This window comes from Microcebus murinus, chromosome 4 (assembly GCF_040939455.1).
Source record: "Microcebus murinus isolate Inina chromosome 4, M.murinus_Inina_mat1.0, whole genome shotgun sequence".
Lineage (NCBI taxonomy): Eukaryota > Metazoa > Chordata > Mammalia > Primates > Cheirogaleidae > Microcebus > Microcebus murinus.
This window is the reverse complement of record NC_134107.1, coordinates 7680774-7701434: the sequence shown is the minus strand read 5'-3', so window position 1 is coordinate 7701434 and position 20661 is coordinate 7680774. Positions and strand designations below refer to the sequence as shown.

The following is a 20661-nucleotide window of genomic DNA, read 5'->3' as shown; positions in this document are numbered from 1 at the left end:
GGGGACTCCTTCTCCCAGCACTGGTCTCTGCCCCCCTGCTCTCCTGTTCCAACTCCCCACCCCACGGACTACACCCAAACACACCTGGGCTGCCTCCTTTACCTGTAACTAACAGCTCCTGGGTCAGGGGAAGCTGCCACCGGCATTAGGGCAGACGAAGCTCAGGAGGGAGCCGCAACTCTGGAGGTAGGGCAAAGAGCCCCCTCCCAGCCACCCAGCACATGCCCAGGGCACCTGTCTGCCACAGCCTCCGGGGAATGTCCATATTGAGAGTGGGAGGCCCTGAGGACCCCCGCTGCCCTGGAGGGTGGGACACGGCACCCGGCCAGGTTTGTGGGCCAGCTATTGCCCACCAGGGCACCCAGGCCCATCTGTGCCCTCAGGCTGCATGCCAAGCGTCACTGCCGCCTACATTTGAGTCCAAACAGCCTTGGGGCCAGCCTGCCACCCACCCCTAGTTCTACCTGCTGTAATCCGTGAGCCCTTGGTCCCCAGCCTGGGTCTTCTCGACACAAGGCCCCAAGCTCCCTCCAGGTCCCAGTTGCTGGGTGCCCTACCTGGCGCAAAGCCCAGCCTTGGTGCCTGGCAGAGAGCGGCCTGGCAGGAGCTGCTTCTTTACCCTCTGCAGAGACGTTGTGTTGGGGGAGGCAGGGAAGCCGGCCAGAGGATCTCTGGGGCCCTCACCTGTGCCCCGCCATTCTATCCACCCCACACCCAAGCCCCAGCCACCTGCTCTGGGCACAGTGTTTGGATTCCCAGTCAGTGAGCTGGTTAACGAGACCTTCCTTTCTTCCAAAGAGCATTTTCTATGTGGATGTGGAGGAGGAGACACCATCCCTGACCCCCCCAAATGCTTCTAGGCCGATGGGATGGTTGTAGGGGGTTGAAATGTGCCCCCCCAAAGAGACTTGTCTAAGTCCTAACCCTCAGAACCTGTGAATGTGACCTAAACAAGGTCTTTGCAAATGTGATTAAGTCAAAGGTCTCAAGAGGAAATCCTTCTGGATTTAGGGTGGGTCCTAAATGCAACGACTGGTGTCCTTATAAGGGAAAAGAGAGGGAGGTCACAGATAATGGGGACACAGAGAGAGGAAGGCCACGTGAAGATGGAGGCAGAGACTGGGGCTGTGAAGCCCTGAGCCAAGGCGGGCTGTCGCAGCCACCAGCAGCTGGGAGACAGGTGTGGCCTGGGCTCTCCCCCAGAGCCTGCAGAGGGAAGCGGCGCTGCCAACACCTTGATTCTGGGCTTCTGGCCTCCAGAACTGCGAGAGAATTAATTTCTGTTTTTTTAAGTTGCCAAGTTTGTGGTCATTTGTTACGGCAGCCCCAGGAAACCAATACAGACAGCATGAGCCCAGCCTGTGCCAAAGGCATATGGGGCGGAATGCCCTGGGAGTCAGAGGCAGAGCGGCCCTGACTGGGGGTCAGAGGAATCTTCTCCCACCAAGGTGACACTTGCCATGGGCCTGTAACCACATCTGGGAGAGACAGGGATGGGGAGGACCCCATAGACAAGAGCCCAAGGCGGGCCGGTAGCAGTGCCAAGCTAACTGGCCCGTGGGGCCCTGGCCTGGGAGGGGTTATGGGCCAGGAGCCTAGAAAGGCGAATGGGATGGGACTAAAGGCCTTGACCGTCAGGGTCGGGGTTGAGACAGAGGAGAGAAAGGCAAGCGCTTGGCTGAGGGTGGGAAAAGCCTGGACGAGGCTCAAGAGGGCTGCAGGAGAGGAGGGAGAAGGTGTGACCCATGTGGGCTCTGAGCAGGCAGGTGCCCTCGCAGGGTCCACAAGAACTTTCTCATGGTCAGAGCCCCCAGGCCAAGAAGGACCTGAGAGGGAGGTATGTACACAAGAGTGCCTGCGAGGCCCCCAGCCCCACATAGGTTTTGTTAGGGGTGGTCCCTAAAGACCCCTTTCCATCTCAAGACCCCACATGTCGCCTGGCTGGGCCACTCCTCCCCTCCCCCATGCATCAATTACACTGAATTCCTCTGGCTCCAGCCCCTCACACACCTTTTCCTTCTGGACTCTAGAGCCCGTCACCAGGAAGACATGGAGTCCCCCCTTGCGGCCCAGAACTCAGAGGTAAGGAGCAAATTCCACCCCACCTCAAAAGAAAGGCTGCCACCACTAGGTCTCACTCTTCATGTCTCTCCCTCCTGGGGAAGCAAACACTACAGCCGCCATTTAGCATGTGAGAACTGCATGCTAAGTCTCTGTCAGCCTTCACTCAGCCCTCAGGGAAGCACCTGTGGTTAAGGACACTGAAGTCACTGTGTGACCTTGGATCAGCTTCTTACCTGCCCTGCGCTTCAGTTTCCTCAATGCCAAATCCAGCTCATTAATGACGCTACCTTCCTCCTAGATGAGCTAGAAGCAAGAGTGCGGCTCCCCAAGTGGTAGCTCTTGCCGTCACTCTGAGGTCGGTGGGGACCAGCCCCAGTGCTGGCTCCAAGTCCTTTGCTCCGTTTACCTGCTGGCATTTGGTGGCATCACATGTTGAGAGGAAGGCTGGTCTGAGGCCAATGCGAGCCAGACCCTACCCTCCTGGGGCTCACAGTCTGATGCCAGAGGCTGACTTGTGACCAAGGAGTGAAGAGGCAATGTGATGACAGGGGACAGACACTGTGGGGCACAGGAGGGGTGGCTCACACAGTCTGAGGGGGGAGGGGTTCAGAGGAGGCGACTTTTAAGCCAAGACCTGAAAAATGATCAGGCCTCAGCCAGGGAGGAGTGGGAGAAGGCATGCTGAGCAGCAGAAGCCAAGCAGATAGCAAGGGCCTGGGGGGTCTTCGCAGCCTCCTGCCGCAGACCCAGTGCAGGAAGAGCCTACCATGTCTGACGCTTGGGGGAAATTACTGGCTTCAAAATAAGAAAAGAAAATCAAAGTTAATATTTGATCATGCAGGCTGGGCGCGGTGGCTCACACCTATAATCCCAGCACTTTGGGAGGCTGAGGCGGAAGGATTGCTTGAGCCTAGGAGTTTGAGGTTGCATGAGCTGTGATGATGCCACTGAACTCCAGTCCATGCAACAGAGTGAGATCATGCACAAATATTTTGTCAACTAGTACACTGCACCTGGACATGGTGTGGTTAAAGAATTCTATTTGCTGTGAAATGTGACATGTGTTTGCATGACGGTTTGTGGGATAAGGCCTTTAGGAAAAACGGGCCCTAGGCCCTAGGAAGGTCTTAAATGGCTCTGACCCCAAAATTCCTTCCCTACATTCTCAGTCCTGAAATTCCTTTGGTTCAATTTGTTCCAAGAGTCAAGACAAAACAAAGGTGTGGCACCATCACTAACAGGCCCAGAAAAACCATAGGAGTGTATCTCCTGACCCCTCCCCAGACACTAAGCCATAGCCAGAGGCTGCCCCCCGACCAAGCTGCCCAGGGAGAGGTCTCAGGATCTCACTGGCCTGAACAAGATGCAGGGCAGTTGGAGAAAGCATTTGGAGGTGGTGGCAGGTGTCACCAGCAGGGAACTGGTCAGCCAGTTCACACTGAGCCGCAGCAGACCTCGTGAGACGAAAGGGCATGAGCTCAGGGTGGGGGACGCGGAGCTCAGGGAGGAGCCAGGGAGACCTGAGGGTTGGTGTGACTTGGCAACACCACAAGTCTGGACACTGGTCCCCTTTTAGCTCCAACTTGTCCTGTCTGCCCCTCAGACACAGCCTGTCAAAGCTGGAGTCCAGGCTTGGGCAAGGCCACTAGCTGGAGAAATCATACCACCAGCCCCCTAACTACGAAGGGGTTTGGGACGGAAGTGGCACAGATGTTTCTGCAGAGGAGGAATAGACGAGTGAAGATGGCTCTTCAGGGAATTCCTGGGACTCAGTTCTTTCTTGTCTTACCCTAGGAGAGGGCATATATTTCCTCTACATGTCTCAGTAAGCCAGAAATCGCAGGCCAGACAGTTTTGTCGCATTTTCCCACCTGTTACTCCAGCCTCTTGTCTGCCTTCACTGTTGCCCAGGCCATACACTTTACAGCCACCATGACCGATTCTCTGCTTCCCAAACACACCAAGCCTTTTCTTGCCTCCACACTTTTGCTAAATGCAGTTTCTTTTGCCTGAAATGACCTCTATCTGCTTCTTTCCAGGGGATATAAACTCCTCTTCATCTTTCAAAAACCCTCTCTCATGAAGCCTTCCATAACTGCTCCAGCAAGCCACTCACTTCCCTCTCCCACAGTACCCGGATGCTCCCTCTAGCACATTCCTATGCAACGTCTGCCCTGGAATCACTTGTTTCTGTGCGAGCCACTACTGAATGCCTGGTGCATGAGGAACAGATGCCTTGTCTTATGTGTCTCTCAATCCTTCAGGCCCAGCACAGAGCAGGTGCTTTGTCAGTATTTCAAAAACCAAGAGCCCATGTGTGAAGTCCCTATGTGCCAGGAACAGTTCTCAGCGCCTTGCATGTACTGACTCATTTAATCTTCCCAACAGTCCTATGACGAAGGTTCCTTTGTCAGCCCCCGGTTTACACGTTCAGAACCTGAGGCATAGAGAGGTGAAGAAATGTGGCTAAGAACAAACGCTGGCAGGCAGCAGTGGTGGCATTCAAACCCACAGTAACACGTAATGACAGGAAGTAATGAGTTGATGAATAAATGGATGAAAAAAAATTGAAAGGAGAAAACCAGATGAAGAGGGACTTCCTCAGGATTGAGAAGGAAGTGCTCCCCCTCAGAAATGAAGAGAAAAACCCCTCAATCCAAATCCAGTCTTTTGATAAAGAAATGTATTCTTCCTTCTCCCTCCCACTCTCTCGTATTACTGCCTCCCACCCAGGCACCCAGAACGCTCCATGTAAAAATAGCAAACCTGAGGGAGTGTGAAGGAAGTGCTTGGAGAGCACCCCACACAGCTGTGACCTCTGAGGTGGCTCTGGGGTCTGCAGTCTGAGCAAGGCCTGGGGACAGTCCATGGAGCAGCCCCCGGGAAGGCCCTTTGCCCGCTGGCCCGACGACAAAGGGCATGGCATTTCCTCAGTCTCCCCTTGAGCATGAGCTGCCATCTCTCCTGGGCCTGCTGTCCCTGCCTCTCTGAGTGCACAGCCTGCGTCTGCACACAGGGCCCGGTGCAAGGTGAATGCTCTGCTGTTGTTGACCTGAAATTCTCAACAAGTTTTTAACTCTAGGGCAGGCGTCCTCGAACTATGGCCTGCGGGCCACATGCAGGTGTTTTTGCCGGTTTGGTTTTCTACTTCAAAATAAGATATGTGTAGTGTGCATAGGAATTTGTTCATAGCTTTTTTTTTTTTTTTTTTTTTTTTTTTTGAGACAGAGTCTCGCTTTGTTGCCCAGGCTAGAGTGAGTGCCGTGGCGTCAGCCTAGCTCACAGCAACCTCAAACTCCTGGGCTCGAGTGATCCTTCTGCCTCAGCCTCCCGGGTAGCTGGGACCACAGGCATGCGCCACCATGCCCGGCTAATTTTATATATATATATCAGTTGGCCAATCAATCTCTCTCCACTTATAGTAGAGACGGGGTCTCGCTCTTGCTCAGGCTGGTTTCGAACTCCTGACCTTGAGCAATCCGCCCGCCTCGGCCTCCCAAGAGCTAGGATTACAGGCGTGAGCCACAGCGCCCGGCCTGTTCATAGCTTTTTTAAAACTCTTATCAGGCCCTCCAACGGTCTGGGGGACAGTGAACTGGTCCCCTGTTTAAAAAGTTTGAAGACCCCTGGTCTAGGGGTTCTAGAGTCCTGCTGTGGCCCCTTGGGTCTCCCACTCTCTCGGCCTGCCCTGCCCCTCCATCACCCAGGTCTCCGCCCCAGCCTGCCTCCCGGGTGTGCACACTTCCTCTGCCCCACCAGGAGCTCCACTCCCCCACCGTGAGGTCCCCTCCCTACTTCTCATCCTTCAGGGCCCAGCTCATCTTCCCTTCTTCAGCGAAGCTCTCCCCAGCCCCTAGCAAGGAACGGAAACCCACCGGAGCTCGTGGAATCGACAGAGGGGCATTGACTAAAAAGATAAGAGCACTTCGGGGCACCTCAAGGCAGCAGCGCAGCCAGATGTCCACAAAGGACGGGATCAGGGACATGGAGAATGTAATGGACCCCAGCAGTGTTCAGCGGCCATTTTCCTTCTCCGCAGCTCCCTCAAGGGGGCAGAACGTCCAGCCATAGCTTCCTGGCTAACTTGACGTCAACCGCAGCCAGTCTCAGGAGAGATCTCCGATTGGCTGGTGTGGGTCAGGTGGTCAGCCCGCGCCAATGCACGTGGACGGGAGAGCGCGGGTCACGTGGCGCGCATGCGCACACCCCCACGCTCACACACACTCGGTCCCTCACACACACACACCGTTGCGGAAGCTCGCCCTTGAGGATGAGGGCAGGAGGAGTTGTATGGACAGCTGAGGCTACCTCCCAAAGGCGTCTCTGCCGCGTCCTCCTCCCCTCAGTCTTCCTGTGGAATTCGTGGCTTCCTGCCCGTGCTCACTGCGCACAAGCCGGTACCGGGACCCCAGCGTGCCGTCCACCTGGACCCTGACCTCTGTATCTGGCCCAAGGCCTCTTCCTGCGCCCCTCTTCGGGGCCGGCTTCGTGGGTGTGCAGCCTGTTTGCCGCACGGGGCCCAGCACAAGGTTAGTGCTTTGCTGCGGCTGTCTTGAAATTCTCAATCATTTTTGAACAAGGAGTCCAGCGTTTTCATTTTGCACGGGGCCCTGCAAATTATGTAGCTGGTCCTGCCTCTCCCTTTTGTAAGTTTTGTGGCTGTGGAAGAAAAGTAATGAGGCCGAATAGATGCTAACAAACGTAGCATTTATTGAAAGCGCTCCCGGGGGAGGTTCAAGGGTCCCAGAGCAGGGGCCCCAGAAGTCGCGCCGCCCAGGACTGCGAGTTAGCTTTTATAGGGGGCTAGCTGTTGTTGTTGCCTGTCTCCGGGGGTCAGGGCAGGATATTTTGCACGGGGGGCGTCTTCCTGCTTTGCTTTGGTGGGGCGTGGGCGGGTCCGGGCGGAGATGTTCTGTCAGTAACAGGATACAGTTAGGGCAGCTGTTGTGCAAGGTCTGCAGGCTTTGCAAAGCTGTAAAGATGGAGGAAGAGGAGAAGGGGGACGCAGCGCCCAGCCTTACACCTTTGACCCACCTTGAGCCCCTCTTCCGCATGTGATATTGGTCTGCTCAGGCTGCCACAATGAAACACCAGGCGCTGGGCGGCTTAGCCAACAGAAATCTTCCCACAGTTCTGGAGAAGGGACGCCTAAAGTCAAGATGCCGTCAGGGATGGTTCCTGATGAGGCCTCTCTTTTCTGGCTGCCTTCTTGCTGTCCTTTTCTGTGTTGTATGGGAATAAGGAGATCTCTGGAGTCTCTTCCTCTCATAAGGACACTATTCCTATTGAATGAGAGTACCACCCTTATGACCTCATTTCTCCAAGCCCCCAGGGCTGGTTCTGCTCCAGCTTGTGATCCCAGCACTTTGGGAGGCCAAGGTGGGAGGATCACTTGAAGCCAGGAGTTTGTGACCAGCCTGGGCAACAGTGAGACCTCCTCTCTACAAAAAATGTTTTTTTTTGTTTGTTTGTTTTTTGAGACAGAGTCTCACTTTGTTGCCCAGGCTACAATGAGTGCCGTGGTGTCACCTAGCTCACAGCAACCTCAAACTCCTGGGCTCAAGCAATCCTACTGCCTCAGCCTCCCGAGTAGCTGGGACTACAGGCATGCGCCACCATGCCCGGCTAATTTTTTGTATATATATTAGTTGGCCAATTAATTTCTTTCTATTTATAGTTGAGATGGGGTCTTGCTCTTGCTCAGGCTGGTTTCGAACCCCTGACCTCAAGCAATCCACCCGCCTCGGCCTCCCAGAGTGCTAGGATTACAGGTGTGAGCCACTTCGCCCGGCCTACAAAAAATGTTTTAAAAAATTAGCCTGGTGTCATGGCACACACCTGTCGTCCCAGCTATTTGGGAGGCTGATGTGGGAGGATCTCTTGAGCTCAAGAGTTGGAGAGCACAGTGAGCTATAATTGGGCCAGTGCATTCCAGCCTTAGCAATACAATAAGACCCTGTCCCCAACAACAACAAAACTGCCTCTGAAAAGGCTCTATTTGAAAAAATAGTCACATTGGGCCGGGCACGGTGGCTCACGCCTGTAATCCTAGTACCCTGGGAGGCCAAGGTGGGCGGATCACTCGAGGTCAGGAGTTCGAAACCAGCCTGAGCAAGAGTGAGACCCTGTCTCTACTATAAACAGAAAGAAATTAATTAGCCAACTAATATATATAGAAAAAATTAGCCGGGCATGGTGGCGCATGCCTGTAGTCCCAGCTACACGGGAGGCTGAGGCAGCAGGATTGCTTGAGCCCAGGAGTTTGAGGTTGCTGTGAGCTATGCTGATGCCATGGCACTCACTCTAGCCTGGGCAACAAACCGAGACACTGTCTCAAAAAAAAAAAAAGTCACATTGGAGTAGAGCTTTGACAAGTGAATTTGGTGGCCTGGTGCCTACACCTGGGATCCACCAGGTGGCACTGTCCCTTGGGATTGACCCGTGGATTTCTCACCCTGGGCAGCGCCCTGCCCTACCCAGTCTCATGTCTGACACACCCTTCTAGGGCCAGCCTGGAGGACACGGGGCCAGACACTCTCTTCTACTGGATAGGAAGATCTCACACACTTCCCCACCTGCCTGACTCATCGCTAACCTTTAGCATTTGGCTGAGAGCCCTCCCTAGCCCATGGCCATTTCTGCCCCGCCCACAGCCCAAGGCTGTGTCTTATCTCACCCCATCAGAGCTCCCACCATCTCCTCTCTCAATGGCCAAGTTTGTGCCTGTCTGGCCTACTGGTCCCTTCATGGTGGCAGGGACATTCATTAAAATTTTTTAAATTACAGAAGTTATACAGTTGTATCCTCACTGTACCAAAAATCAAGCAAATGGCTGTAGTTTCAGATTTTGAACACAAAAGTTGGTATGAAAAATGCAGCCCTTTCTAAGTCTCTAATAACTGAACTTGGCTCACTGTCCTGCAATTCTGCTCAGTGGCAGCAAAATACCTAATATTGCCAACTTAATATTATGTTATGTTCACACTTAGAATCTGTAGTCTTTGAGAAAGTTTTTCTTGTATTTTTGACCTTGACTGACAGTAGGAAATCCACTGCAATTTGAAGTCAGTGCAACAATTTAATCAATAATCAAGAGTAGCAAGAGTTTCATAAAATAATACTTAATGATATAATTAATACTTGTAAGACTAAGTATTAAATATTTGAGTAGTAAATAACACCCAATATTGATTTGATTCTATTCTGTTCTGTCGACCCACTGCATTCCACAGACCACGGATGGGTCATGAAGCTAGATTCTCTCCCTGTCCCTTCTCTTCTTCTTCCAGGGCAGATCTGAGCACCACAGGCTTAAGTTTGGTTTCAGAATCAGGAAGGGGACACCTAGTCCTCACATCCTTCTCTGTCCTCCCGCTGAGGGCGTCTTGCCCCTCAGTGCCTGGTCATTGGCCGTGGTCCTTGTGACATCTGCTGCTGCTGACCGGGGCCTGAGCAGCCGTCTGTCCACAGGTCCACAGGCCACATGAAGGCAGCAGGACCCTCCCTTCCTGCAGCCAAGCCCTCTGGGCCTACAGACACTCACTTGGCCAGAGCTGCTGTCCTCAGGGCAGGGAGGGTGTCCCCCTGCAGCTTGAGGAGGCCTGAGGGCCCGACACAGCCTCCGGACCTTTCTGGCTTCATTCGCCTCAGGCGCGGCTGAATTATTCTTTTATTTTATTTTATTGATTGATTGATTGAGACAGAGTCTCGCTTTATTGCCCAGGCTAGAGTGAGTGCCGTGGCATCAGCCTAGCTCACAGTAACTTCGAATTCCTGGGCTCAAGAGATCCTCCTGCCTCAGCCTCCTGAGTAGCTGGGACTACAGGCATGCGCCACCATGCCCGGCTAATTTTTTCTATATGTATTAGTTGGCCAATTAATTTCTTTCTATTTATAGTAGAGACAGGGTCTCGCTCTTGCTCAGGCTGGTTTCGAATGCCTGATCTTGAGCAATCCACACGCGTCGGCCTCCCAGAGTGCTAGGATTACAGGCGAGAGCTACGGTGCCGGCCATGAATTATTCTTTTTGAGGCTTGAAGGCACCCAGCACCTCTGGGGGCCAGGGCCTGGGCGGGTGGGCAGGGGGAATGTCGGGGCATGTCTCAGGCCACCCTGCCAGCTGGAACAGGGACACACACCTCCCTCCCCTAACACCACTGTCCACTCCTGGGCAGCTGCGTAAAACCTGTTTGTGGCTGCCAGCAGACCCTTCATTTCCCAACAAACCGCTTTCCCCAGGGAAGGCCCCAGTATGGAAGGCTCCCACAGTGGGAAACTTGTTCTCCAGGCTATTGTTTCTGTTGTGGGCTTTGAAAAAGTCTAATTTGAAACCCAAAGCTGAGCAAGACTGCTTTGTTCCCTGTATCCCCCACCCCAGGGGGTAGAGCTGGGGACAGCGGGAGAGGCAGCCCAGCGGCCAGGCTAGAGTCTGCGTTAGTCTGTTTCACAGTGGGGGTAGCTGCAGGGAAGAGTGAAATGAAAGGGAAAACAAAACAACCAGAGAAGCAAAATAACAGTCTTCCACACAGACGGGGTGAAAGTCTCATCCACCCCCACATCGCCCTCCACCCCCTTTGCTCTGGAAAGGTCAGATGCCGTCAGGTTGGTGGGCTGTGGAGTGCCACAACGGTTGTTTGTGCCATTGCATGCATGTGTACGTGTGTGCACACAGATTTGGATGGGGGCAGGTATATATATATATAGAGAGAGAGAGAGAGAGAGAGAGAGGGTTGTTGCTGTTTACCCAGCTTGTCTGGGTTCGAATCCTCACTCTTATTTACTAGCATGCAACCTTGGGAAAGTTACTTAACTGCTCTGTGCCTTGGTTTTCTCATCTGTAAAATGGGGTAATAACAGTAATGAACTCACAGGGGTGTGAGAATTACACAATGGGAGGTGCTAGCACATGATGAGAGCTATACAGTGCCAACTGTGGGTGTCCCACCATTTGTACTGTAGACCCGCCTCAGGCTCTTTCCTTACTGCAGAGTATTCCATTGTCTGGGCACATCACAGTCTCCTATTGATAGACCAAGGTTGTTTCTGTTTCTGTTATTGCAAATAATGCTGCAATGAACACACTGGGCATGTTTTTTTTTTTTTTTTTTCTAGACAGGGTCTCACTCTGTCACCCTGACTAGAGTGCAGTGGTATCATCCTAGCTCACTGCAACCTCCAACTCCTGGGCTCAAGTGATCCTCCTGCCTCAGCCTCCCAAGTAGTTGGGACTATAGGTGTGTGCCACCACACCTGGCTAATTTTTCTATTTTTTGTAGAGATGGGGTCTCACTATGTTGCCCAGGCTGATCTCAAACTCCTGGCCTCAAGCAGTCCTCTTGCCTCATCCTCTCAAAGTGCTGGGATTATAGGTGTGAGCCACTATGCACAACTTATTTGTTTATTTTTTAGAGAGAGAGTCTCGCTCAATATGTTGCCCAGGCTGGTCTCAGGGCTCAAGTGATCCTCCCACCTCGGCCTCCTGAGTAGCTGGGACTAGTTTTCTTGGTTTTTTAATGACCCCAACAGTGTTGAGGAGGACTGGTGAGCTATTTTGTATAGTGTGCCTCGGTTGGGATTTCTTTGTCATGACTACACTGGGCTTATGGGTTTGGTGGAAAGATCCCAGAGGAAATGTGCCGTCTTTGTCATAACACTTATCACGGCTGCTGGTGACCTTGATCACCTGCCTGAGGGTGTATTTGCTCTTTTATTCTCCCTGGCTCTTGTCTTTGTGCTGTGTTTATGGTGTCTTGAGCCCAGAAGTTGTAGATATTCGGCCTCTTTGGAGCTGAACATCTGTCACCTAAGGGGCAGCAGCAGGGCAGCAGCAGCTCCGAGGCACAGAGTGCTCGCGGCACACCTAGCTGGTTGCTGACAGCTTCTGTCCCCTCACTGACCACTCAGGACAACCCAGAAGCTTAGTCTCACGATTGTCTCCATTTCGTAGACGAGAACACAGAATCTTCTGGGATTTCACTAGAGCTAGCCAGTGGGAAGGTCAGGATTCATGCTCCAGTTTTTCAACCCTGGATGTAACTGCTTGGATATAGAACCAAAGTCCAGAGGCGCTTGTCCATGTTCACCGAGCAAGTTGGTGGCTCTCCCCAGGGACCCCCCACGGCCAGGCGGCCTCTGACACCACCACTGTTATTTCTTACCATCCCTGGTCTGGCTTCAGCCCCCGCTTCAAGTTGCCCTTCCTGATCCTGTCCAGCCTGTGTTCTTTGGCTGCTATGGCTTCTAGCACCCCTGAGGAAGAGACTCAGACTTCCCAGCAAATAAACACCGCCCCCAGGTTTCCAAATATAGAGAGTGTTCCCTCCCACCACAGCTGGGACTGGCCGAACTGCAAACATCCTGTCTGGCTTCTGCTCCTCACCGTGATGGTCCTAGATCCTGACTTCTTGTTGACCTGACTTCTTGTTTGGGCACTATGCGACCTGCCCTGTACGGTGGAGGTGACACCTGCCCATGGGACATAATCATTAACAACAACCAATAGCACAGTAGTGGTGGTAACATAATCCCAGTTTGGATACTTTATTTTTATTTACTAATTTTTTTTTTTTTTGAGACAGAGTCTCATTCTGTTGCCTGGGCTAGAGTGCAGTGGTGTCAGCCTAGCTCACGGCAACCTCAGACTTCTGGGCTTAAGCAATCTTCCTGCCTCAGCCTCCCAAGTAGCTAGGACTACAGGCATGCGCCACCACGCCCGGCTAATTTTTTTCTATGTATTTTTAGTTGCCCAATTAATTTCTATTTATTTTTAGTAGAGACGAGGGTCTCACTCTTGCTCAGGCTGGTTTCGAACTTCTAACCTTGAGCCATCCTCCTGCCTCAGCCTCCCAGAATGCTAGGATTACAGGCGTGAGCCACCGTGCCCAGCGTATTTACTTATTTTTTTAGAGATAGAGTCTCATTCTGTCACCCAGTCTGGACTGCAGTGGTGTGATCATAGCTCACTGCAGCCTCAAACTCCTGGGCTCAAGTGATCCTCCTGCCTCAGCCTTTCGAGTAGCTGAGACTACAGGTGGGCAACAGCAGGCCTGGCTAATTTTTTAAAAATGTTTTTTGTGGACACGAGCTCTTACAGAAGTCGTATGCTGCCCAGGCTGGTCTTGAACTTCTAGCCCCAAGCAATCCTCCTGCCTCAGCCTCCCAAAGTGCAGGGGAGTCACAGCCATGAGTCATCCTGCCTGTTGTGGATACATTTTATAAAACAATTATGAGCAAAGTCTTCACAAACATCTTGGACAATGTCTTTATCCTCAGAGGGAGCCCCTTTGTGACTTGTCTAACAGGGTTGTTGCCAGCACCCTGCACATAACCTCACATCCAGGGCAGTGAGTTGGGGTACAGAGCTCTCTGTCTGCTTGGGTGTGTTAGCCATCTCCATGTGGGCACCACTTACAGAGACATTGCTTTTCCAAAACTCTCCACTATGAAGTATTTTGAACAGGCTGAATGCAATGGCTCACATCTGTAATCCCAGCACTTTGAGAGGCCAAGGTGGGAGGATCACTTGAAACCAGGAGTTCAAGACCAGCCTGAGCAGCATAATGAGACCTAGTCTCTACAAAAAAAAAAAAAGATTAAGTTTAGCCAGGTGTGGTGGCACACATCTGTAGTCCCAGCTATTCCGGATGCTGAGGCCGGAGGACCGCTTGAGCCCAGGAGTCTGAGGTTGCAGTGAGCTATGATGACACCACTGCACTCCATCCTGGACGACAGAGTGAGACCCTGTCTCAAAAAAAAAAAAAGTAAAAAAGAATCTTGAACATACACAAAATTAGACACCCCCACCCCCACCCAGTGCCCATCACCGTTCCAGGGCTGACTCACTTCAGCTACATTCTCATCCATTTCCCACCCCTCTGAAGCAAGTCCCAGACATTGTATCATCTCACCCATAAAAGATAAAAATAATTTAAATGAGGATTCTTTTTTCAGTATAGCAATTAAATCATTTTTGCCCCTGAAAAAGGACTAATCCTATAATATCAAACATCTAGTCAATGTTCAAAGTTCCAAAGGTTTTGTAAATATTTTCTTTTCCTTTCTTTTTTTTTTTTTTTTTTTGCAATTTGTTTGAATTAGTATCCAAATAAAGTTAATGCCTTATGATTGGTTCATATGTCAGGTTTCTTTTAATCTAGAATTTCCCCTCCATCTCTCTTTTTTTCTTTGCAATTTATTTGTTGAAAAAATGTGGGACTGTTTGTCCGTAGGGATCCCCACATCTGCATTTCACTGACTGCAGCCCCATGGTGTGGTTTAATATGCTTCTGTGTCCACAGGGGTCCTTGTAAATTGGGAGTTGAATCTAGAAGCTTGATGAAATGCAGCCTTGACTCTTTTGGGCAAGAATATTTCCTAGTTGATACTGTTTCTCCCATCAGGATGCACATGCTGTCTGGCTGCCTCTCTTTTTGTGATGTTATCATATTGCTTTATGTTTGAAATTTCTTATTTTGAAAAAAATCCAAACCTATAGAAAGTTGGAAGGATAGTACAATGAACTCTCATACGCCCTTCACTTTGATTCACCAAGTTTTGCCACGTTTGTTTTATTATTCACATTCTTTTGCATATATATTCATATATACACACACATATTTTCCTAAATTATTTGAGAATAGGTTGTAAATATCATGCCCCCTCACCCCTAAATACTTCATTCAGCAGGCATCTCCTAAGAACTCTCACCCATAACCATGAAATTCAGGAAATGTAACAATGATACCATTTCATTATCTAATATCTAGATCATATTCCAATTTTGCCCATTATCCTATGTTGCCTTTCAAAATGACCTTTAACAGACTTATTTCCAAAACATCTAATCATTGCAGCTACCAGGTCATAGGTTCATAAGTAATTTTTTTGTGGGGGGGACAGAGACTCGCTCTGTGGCCTGGGCTAGAGTGCTGTGGCATCAGCCTACCTAGCTCACAGCAACCTCAAACTCCTGGGCTCAAGCGATCCTCCTGCCTCAGCCACCTGCGCTGGGACTACAGGCATGCACCATCATGCCTGGCTAATTTTTTCTATATATTTTTAGTTGGCCAATTAATTTGTTTCTATTTTTAGTAGAGACAGCGTCTCGCTCTTGCTCAAGCTGGTCTCGAACTCCTGAGCTCAAGTGATCATCCTGCCTTGGTCTCCCAGTGTGCTAGGATTACAGATGTGAGCCACCGCGCCTGGCCACCTCATAAGTAATTTATAAGTCCATGTTAAATTTATTTTTTTATTTTGTTATTTTTATCAAAGTAATCTATGTACTTAATTTTAAAAATCAAATAGTTCAAGACTTACAACGAAAACCAATAGCCGTTTGCCTTTTCCCACTCCACCTCCAGGGCAGCCACTCAGGTGGGTATTTCCTCTGAGATTTACCTTCATATTTCTAGATGATATGCTTGCATTACAATTCTTTGATTTTTCAAATTTGAACATCACCTATCGACTTCTATTATGGAAGATGAGGACTTAGCTCTCCTATCCCCCCCCCCATATACACGCACATATTTCCTTTCCAGGCCTCCCGACAGAGCTACAGCATGATTTTGGTTAAATAAATATTCAACGATTACATTACTTTGATTATGTAAATATCATTCACAGCTGAGCTACTTAGTGTTCTAAGTAGCTAAGTTCATTTCCTTTCTTGTACATGTTCTATTTTGTTTTGTTTTCATGACTGCAGGACTAGTGCTTGATTGCTTAGGGCTCCCAGGGTCCTCCCTAGAGCAGAAGTTGATGCACATTTGTTGAATGAATGAATGATGCTCGTTTAAGAGTCACGGTCAGGGCAGACATATGCCAGTAAATTCAAAAGATTACAGAGGGGCCGGGCGAGGTGGCTCACGCCTGTAATCCTAGCACTCTGGGAGGCTGAGGCGGGTGGATTGCTCGAGGTCAGGAGTTCGAAACCAGCCTGAGCAAGAGTAAGACCCTGTCTCTACTATAAATAGAAAGGAATTAATTGGCCAACTAAAAATATATATACAAAAAACTAGCCGGGCATGATGGTGCATGCCTGTAGTCCCAGCTACTTGGGAGGCTGACGCAGTAGGATTGCTTGAGCCCAGGGGCTTGAGGTTGCTGTGAGCTAGGCTGATGCCACGGCACTCACTTTAGCCTGGGCAACAAAGTAAGACTCTGTCTCAAAAGAAAAAAAAAAAAAAAGAGATTACAGAGGGAACTCAACATTTTCAAGTTCCCTTACTTGACCCAAGGGAGCCTCCTTCCATGAAGTTTCCTAAACTCTTTTGGAGGCTGAAGCTTCATTCAATGAGTCATTCATTTATGCAAGTCATTTGACAACTATTAAATGAGTACCTACTTTGTGGCAGGTATTGGGAATATAGCAGGGCACAAAACATTCCAAGTTCCTGCCTCATGGGGCTGATATTCTTGTGGGGAAACAATGAGCAGTAAGTGTCATTAGGATAAACAGGGTAGGAGGTGGAGAGGAAGGGTGGGATGGGGGGGTTTCTCATAGAGAGGTCAGGGAAGGCCTCTGCAATGAGGCGATTAATGAGCAGAGACTGCAGGGAAGTGAGGAAGGCATTTCAGGGACTGTATTTCAGGGAGAGGGAACGAATAGGGTGCTGATATGTTTAAGGAAGGACAAGGGGCCAGTGTGACTGGAGCCCAGGGAGAGGCTTCCTGATGAGGTGGGAGGAGCGGCCAGAGGGCAGGGTGGGAGGCCCTGGGATTAACTCTGCATGAGCAGAGAAGCCTTTCTGAGTTTTGAGCAGGGGAGCACCCTGCTGGGACGCTGTTTGTGCAGTGGATGGCCAAGCTGGAATTAGGTCCCCAGTTAGGAGATTGCAGAAATGGTCCCAAAGAGAGATGTTGGTGGCTTGGCCCCAGGCCATGGTACTGAGGGTGAGGGCAAGAGCTCAGAGAGTGGCTGCATGTTGAAGATGAGGCTGACAACATTAGCTGGTGGCTATGGGACAGAGTATGGGAGAGCCATCACTGACCACCAAGGTTTCTGGCCTGGGCTGGGGGAAGGTTGGAGCTGCCATTAATTGGGATGGGAGCAGCTTGGCCAGAAGACCAAGAGGACAGTTTGGGGCATGTTGAGCCTGAGCTCTCTGTTAGACATTCAGGTAAAGATGAAGTACAGGAAGTGGGATGGAGAAGTATGGAATCAGGGAAGGGGTGGGGGTGGGGGTTTGGTGTAACCTGGAGTGATTTACTCTGTTTCCTTTAACAACTCTACCTTTCAGTTGGAGAATCCACCCTGCTCCCATGTGATTCCAGCAAAGTCAACAATTAGAGCCTTGACTTGCTTCTGCCACAGAGATTCGGTCAGCTATGAGCATGTGCCCCCTTCAGAACCAAAGAGACTTCTGCAAAGGCTTCTGGGGCAGAGGTAAGCATTCTCCCTGTGGGCCTCAGGATGTAAGGGCTGGAGCTGCTGCAGCTCCCTGGGACATCATGAGGAGAGAATGAGATCTGAGAGAGAGAGAGAGAACACAGATCCTAGGGATGACTTTGAGCCCCTGATCAAGCTGTGCCTAATGCTAGCCCCACGTCTGGGCTTTTCAGTTATGTGAGTCAATTAATTCTTTTCCTTTGAGCTAGTTTCAGTGGAGTTTCCTTTTAATTGGTACCTGGAAAACCATCCAGTCCTTTCATTTTCCAAATAAAAAAGGTGAAACCCAGGAAATCCTTTAGGGACTTCATAGGACTAGTGTGAGCAAGTGAGTAATGGAGCCAGCTGTGCCCAACTCTCCACCAAGGTCCCGAAGAGTCAGGATTCTGGGTGGGAGTAGGAATGGGGACTCCCTTACAGAGGGACCAAGAAATCTGGCCAGGGACAGTGTCTTCTCTTGGGGACTAGACTGGCTGCAGGGAGCCCCTTGGACAGGCTCCGGTTCACTTAACCTCTTGATGGAAGGTTCCCCAGTCCCTGGGCCCGTTCTTCTGGGGGAAGGTGGAGTGGTGGATGTCGGGGACAGCTTTGGATTCCATCCTTCTGACTATCTCTGGTCTGTGGACCCTAACAGAACCACACTAACCAGCAACGATCTGGCGTCTGTGTTCCAGGGGCAGCAACTGTGCAAAGGTGGGGAGAGCAGGTGTTTGGCTCCAGGCCGGGAGGGAGAATGGGAGTAGGGACAGCCTGGGGGTATCCAACACCAGGCAATCCCCTGCTTGCTACAGGCAGAGGCAGTGGACCAGGCCTACAGCCAGCTTCCTCCACATGTGTCCTCACTGACCCACCCACCTCCCACTGTCAGGGCTGAGGCCTTCACCGGGAAGGGGAGGCCTGAGTGCTCCCAAATGGAGCTGCTTGCTGGGGAGGTGGAACCTGCGTAGGGGAAACAGACAAAGTTAGGCTGTGCCAAGGCGCATGGTGGGCAGCTGGGCCTGGCAGGCCAGATGGGGTGTTGGGTACCGGGCACTCTGCCTGGGTCATCTCACTGTGTGTGGCCTGATTAAGCCTGTCCCTCCTTCTGAGCTCAAGTGAATCACCTGCCCCAGCCTTCGAGAGTGCTGGGACTACAGATGTGCGCCACCACGCCTGGCTAAAGGCAGCCGTCTCTGATGCCCACCTTCAGCATCTGCACCCTGAGCAAGCTACTGGGGTGCTGGTTCACCTACAGGGCTGTCACTCCAGTGGGTTTTGAGCAGGAGTGTCTCATCCTCTCTAAAGTCTTCACCCCAGCAGATCTCTGAGTGAGCCGCGCCAGGTGTTGGTTGAACTGACTGCTTGTGCCTGGAACTCAGAGAAGGGAGACTTGGCCCAACTGGGCCGGGGCGGGGACAGTTCACTGGCAGCAGTCACAGTGGTGGGTGGGAAGTTTAGGAGAGAGCGCCTCCCTCCTACACCCATGCCACGCGGTGCCAAAGGAGAGACCACCTCCTGGGAGGCCCCAGGATGGCCATCTGGTCTGTGGCAGGGCCTACTTTCCCAGATCCTGACGGCCCCTCCCTGCCACCCACGGGCCTGCCAAGGCCGGGCCCGGCCAAGGTGAGCTGAGGACATGCTGGGCTCCGAATGGCAGGCTTCCGAGCCTCTCATTGAGCTGGCGCTTCCGTGGGCTGGCCTTGGGCTCAGCACAGCGTGTGCCTTGGCCCAGCTCATCTTCCAAGATGCCTCGAGCCGGGTGCTATTATTAACACCCCCATTTTCCAGAGGAGGCTGCTGAGGCTTAGAGAGGGGACCTGCCTAAGGTCTCATACAGGGAGAATATCCTGGAACTGCCTCCTAAGAACCAAGAGCTAACTGTTTTAGGTGTTATACATGTATTAACTCAGGTAATACAACAACCTGCAGGCAGGGACATACATTTATTTGTTTGTTTGTTTGTTTGATTGACAGAATCTCTGTTGCCAGGGCTGGAGTGCAGTGGCATAATCATAGCTCACTGGAACCTCAAACTCCTGTGCTTAAGTGATCCTTCCATTTCAGCCTCCTGAGTAGCTGGCACTACAGGTGCCTGCCACCACACCTGGCTAATTTTTTTTTTCAATTTTTCTTAGAGATGGGATCTGGCTATGTTGTCCAGGCTGGTCTCCAACTCCTGGCCTCATGCAATCTTCCTGCCTCAGCCTCCTAAAGTGCTGGGATTACAGGCATGAGCCACCACACCTGGCCCATTATTGTTTTTATTGAACAAACTAGGAAATCAAGGAACAGAGCGGTTAAGTGATTTGTATGATGTCACCTAGCTAGCAGGTGATCCAGCCAAGATTTGATCTGAGGCAATTTGACCACAAAGCTTTTACATGCTTTGCTCTTTAGCTTGATGAGGGTGACCAGGAGGGGTGATGACAGTATCGTCTCTTGGGACACAGCGTGCCACAGTTTGCAGAGTATTTGCATCTCATCTGCCCTTCATCCCAAAGGAGACACAGAGGTCACGATCTCCATTTTATAGAGGAGGAAATTAAGACCAGAGGAGGGTTGTGATTTGTCAGAGGTCACTCAGCAAGTTGCAGGGGCGGAGCTTGGACCTCAGGTTTGTCACCCAGGCCTAGGCCCTCCCCGGCTCTCCTGACTGGCTGGACACTCTGAGTTTGGTCCTCCCAGGAAGAGGGGTTTTGGACACCCACTGCCAGCAGGAGTTCTGGGCTGGGAGGCAGGGGCACTAGGGAGGACCCCCAGCTTTGCCTCTGGTGTGTTGTGGCAGCCTCAGTTTCCTCATCTGTTGGACTGCGAGGGCCTTTCCAACCAAAATCCATAGGCTTCCCTCTGAGAGGTGCTCAGGGAGGCCACGTCCCCTGCTCACTACACTGCTTCACCCAGCAGCGCAGTGGCCCCATTTCCCCTGCAAGATGTTTTTTCCACCTGCTTATAGCCCTCGCCCTCACAGGAAGCTGCGGAGGACATCCATCCATTCCCAGAGCATTACGCTGGCGCAGGGGTCAGGGCCTCAGTTACCCCTCACCCTGCTGCCCAGTGAGCACTGACTCCATCCTGCTTCGAGGCAGAGCAGCTGCCATCTGCCTGCCTGTCTGCCTCCCGGGTTGGAACATGCACAAGTTGAGGGCAGAGGTCACATTGGCAGGTCAGAGCTTGATAAGGAGTGAGCTCCCCAGGCCTGAAAGTGTGCAAGGAGAGGCTGGGTGAGGCAG

The 20661-nt window shown here is 51.4% G+C and overlaps 1 long non-coding RNA gene across 1 annotated transcript; it reads right to left on the bottom strand.

Moving 5' to 3' along the window:
* Positions 1–4419: 4419 nt before the first annotated feature.
* Positions 4420–6127, bottom strand: LOC142870446 (uncharacterized). The gene is made up of 3 exons (XR_012918819.1): positions 5940–6127; positions 4831–5116; positions 4420–4501 (listed from the first exon to the last, which is right to left on the bottom strand). It is a non-coding gene; the product is annotated as an uncharacterized LOC142870446 (long non-coding RNA).
* Positions 6128–20661: the final 14534 nt, after the last annotated feature.